The sequence below is a fragment of the Poecilia latipinna genome, unplaced genomic scaffold (genome assembly GCF_001443285.1).
Source record: "Poecilia latipinna isolate Pla-1442-1.1 unplaced genomic scaffold, P_latipinna-1.0 Scaffold420, whole genome shotgun sequence".
In the NCBI taxonomy this organism is placed as follows: Eukaryota; Metazoa; Chordata; class Actinopteri; order Cyprinodontiformes; family Poeciliidae; genus Poecilia; species Poecilia latipinna.
In genome coordinates, this window is record NW_015113036.1 from 127,096 (window position 1) to 131,011 (window position 3,916).

The following is a 3,916-nucleotide window of genomic DNA, read 5'->3' on the forward strand; positions in this document are numbered from 1 at the left end:
AGAAAAAGGGTAACAAAAAATCAAGAATTTTTTCTATTTTCTGTTTTTTTTTTTTTTTTTTTTATTTTTTTTTAGGTGTAGCTGCATATTGCTCTGGATTTATAAGACTGTTGCATCTTTTCTGTAAAAAGATTCACAGAAATTAAAATTTTCAAGACGATCATCGTCTGCCCAACCTGTTTGCTTCAGGTTGGGCAGCTGACTTAGAGTCAGACATATTCTGACTCAAACGAAGCCAATGCTTCTGCTGCTTGATCTTTGTCATAATTATCTCAAGTTGAACATTTAATTGAACATGTTTTTCAGAGATAAGAAGAAACCTTGAAACTTGCTTCTTTGTGACAATTCCAGTTTGTTTATTGTAATTATCATAATGTAGTGTCAATTCTTATGACGCCTAAAGCGGGACAGTTGTCCATTTTCTGCAAATAATTAAAATAATAAAGTATTTCTGTAAAACCCTGCATTGGAAATTTATTGTTTTTTTTTTCTTTCTTTCATTATATCTATTATTATTGCACAATTGTTGAGAAAAAATTAATGCACCTGTGGCTATTTACTTTAAACCCCAACCATAGATCGTTTTGTATAAGTCATTACAAACAATATGCAAATGGAAACCTTGGAGTCTGCAGGGTTTGCTCGACAATGTGTATCTTTGTGAAAAAGACTCTAACCATATTCTGGGTAATTGAAACAAACAGGAGAGAAAAGCATTGCTACTGTGATCTTTAGCTGGACAGGTGGCCAAACAATCACATCCTGCTGTGTTTGTGCGTTGACAGAAAGAGGAGGCACAACAGGCACGTCGGGCAGATCGCTGCCGAGAAAGACATCGTCTTTCTTCCGTGCCTCATTCCTCGCTGAGGAGATCATAAACTCTTCTGGATTAAATCATCAACTGAGCCTCCAACCTGGAGGAAACTTTCAAATGAAGCTTAATAAAGTTACGGCTCTTTGTTTTATGCAGACCTTCAGCAGTTAGGTTAAATCTAATTCTCAAAAGGAAGTTGAACATTACAGATCCTGCTCGGACCGCTCCTGCATCCTGTTACCAAGTCAGATCCGGTTAAAGGGAACTCTGCATGTCCGCCTGCGAGGGTGTGTGTGTGTGTGTGGGGGGGGCAGATCAAAACAGAGAACGTGGACTCAGAACAGGTTGTGTCTGATTAAGTCTGCCCCCTCGAGAGAGGAGGAGCCGATAAGATTGATGGGAGAGACACCAGCTTGGCTGCGTTAGACGGAGCAGATCATCTCGGGACTAATCAAACCCACAATAAACGCAAAGTAAACACCCAGAAGAACTGGAGCTCATTCCGTTTGAGGCGAATTGGATTAAAATGCTTTTCTGTAATGCCTAAGTCATCCCATAGGGACGGCGGGTGTCTCATCTCATTGATTTCCACTGAAAATCAGATGGTGCGCCGTTTTACAGCATCATTACAAAGCCTTCTACTCGGCCCTAATGCTCCTCGCCAGTCACTTACATTTAAATGGAAAAATGCACGCTACTTGTACATGGCTGACAAGTTGATTGCAAACGAATAAATTCTGGTTGTGCACAGAGACGTGTTAATTAGTTGACTTGGTGGTAGGCAATAGACAGACAGAAGGAAGCCAGCCCACAGCGACGGACGGGAGGAAGTGGTGGAGGGTGTCTGTCAGTCTGTGCTGCTCCTGCTGGAGACGAGGGAGAGAAAAGGGAGTCAGAGGAGACATTCTTAAACTCTTATCACCTCTCTGGCTCCCTTTTTACACGGCAGACAGTGGACCCACTAAAGACAGAGTAACATTCACCCTCTCTGCCCTGTCCTTCAGTCCATTTTGCTTTTGTAGTGTCACTCTTGTCAGCTCATCTCTTTTTATCTTTTTAACATTCAGCATCGCAGAACGTTGCTTGGGAGCGGGCTTCAGCCTCCTGCCTCCCGAAGGGGGAGAGGGGTTTGCTAGATAGCTCCCGGTGAGAAAGCACAAAGACTATCCCAACTGTCTGCTCGTCCTAATCAGAGTGTTTGCTGCAGAGATCAATCAGAAATCGGACTGCAACATGCGTGTGATCTTTACCGAAAACTTCAAACATCCTTCGTGTAACCGTGTGTCTCATTAGCCTGCGCACATTCATCAGTGACAGGTGACGAATGGAAGGTGAGGACATTAAACCTTAAAAAAAGAAGAAGAAGAAAAAAGAAATGGTGCTACTCTTCGGTGACATTATCTAAACAAACCCTAACTCTGCATGCACATGCACACACATGTGATCCAGAGCACACACATACACACACACTGGTACCCCGCATTAGGGCTACGGGGCTGTGTTGCCATAGGAACGGGAAAAGGTAATGGCCATGTTCATGAGTGGATGCCGCAGGGGGTGAGGGGCAAAGGCGGGGAGTGTGGGGAGGGCTGGAACTGAGTCAGAGTTACATACAAATGTGAAGGGATTTAACTTATAATTTGCTGTCCTTCTGTCAACGGTGTCTGACAAGAAAAAAAAAAAACAGATCCGGTGACAAGGGAAAAACAAAAGAAGCGCAACAAGTTGAGAAAAACAGTGATGTCAGGCTGCTTGGTTTGCTGGAGAAAAAAAAAAAGTACAACTAGTGTGGTTAGAAGAAGAATGAGCTGCAGAGTACTGCTTTAATTTCACGGCCCCTGGTGTGAGTGGATAAATGAACCTATATGGAATGAGTTCATCCTGTGACCAGCACTTTGTTTGTGCCTGTTTTGTGCAACACACTGCTGTGAAGAGCAAACAACTACATCAGCCTGATGGCAGACAGTTTAGGTCCCAGGGTTCAAATTTGATTTAGTAAAATAGGAAGAATCTATGACAGATCTCCTCTGTTTAGATTTAAAGTGAACAGCATTGTTTCGTTTTCTCCTTGAAACTACTTCTAATTTCTTTAGGCTTTGTTTTTAAACCAGACTGTTTGAAATGGCTTTGGCCCATTGTTCTAAATGTCTTTAACTTAAAGTTTTTACCCAACCTAAACAGGAACAACAAAAAAAGAAAGAAGTTGCATGTTGAAAAAAAAAATCTTTCTGAAACTAATGACCAGTATCTGAAAGTCTTGTCTTGAGAACAAAGAATAAAGATCACCTGAGAGATGCAAAGTCTTTCTACGATATGCAAAGTCTCAAAGATGCTGCAGAATTGATTGCACATGCTTCCTGTAAGACATCCAAAGTTTCACTGAAGTTTGTTTTGATGACAAGCTGCATGCTTAAAGTAGCTAGTTTACGTTTTGATTTGTCCATGCCTAAATAAAAGTTATTCAGGGGAAACATTCACACTTTTTGCATTGTTTGCAGCTATGCCTATAGTCAAAAGAAGCTTAACTTGAAATGAGTTTGCTCCTCAGATTGGTGGCTGTGACTTAATTGGTTAACAACAGATGAGAAGTCAAGATTAATGTTGCTGGAATTGAAAACCAAAGGAGAATTTATATCTCATACTGTGACTCGGTTATGAAAATAAACTGTTGTATGAGCAGATCAAGCTTTATTTTAGAAATAATAGTTTGAAATCTCGTCCAGATTTCTGCTTCCTTTGACCCCATTTTCAGCTTACAACTGCAAAACTGACATAATTAATATGCTCTCTACATCTTTCAAAGCTTCTAAAGAGCACCATTATACTCAAATTAAATAATGTTTTTACCCTCAGAAGAATGAAGCTGTAAGACAACAGTTGCACCGACAGACAAAAATCCAAGCTTACTTATTTGTGCTGCTAAGATATTTTCCCTGAACTCTCTCTCTGCAGCCTCATTTCCTTCCCAACTTGGGGACATTTCATACCCACTTTGACAACCAGCGATTTTCCAATTTACTTTTTCCCTGGAGGTGTGTTGTGTGACTCCAGTAAACCAGCAGGGTGGCACTTGGAGTCATTTTGGTTTGATTGTAGATCCTA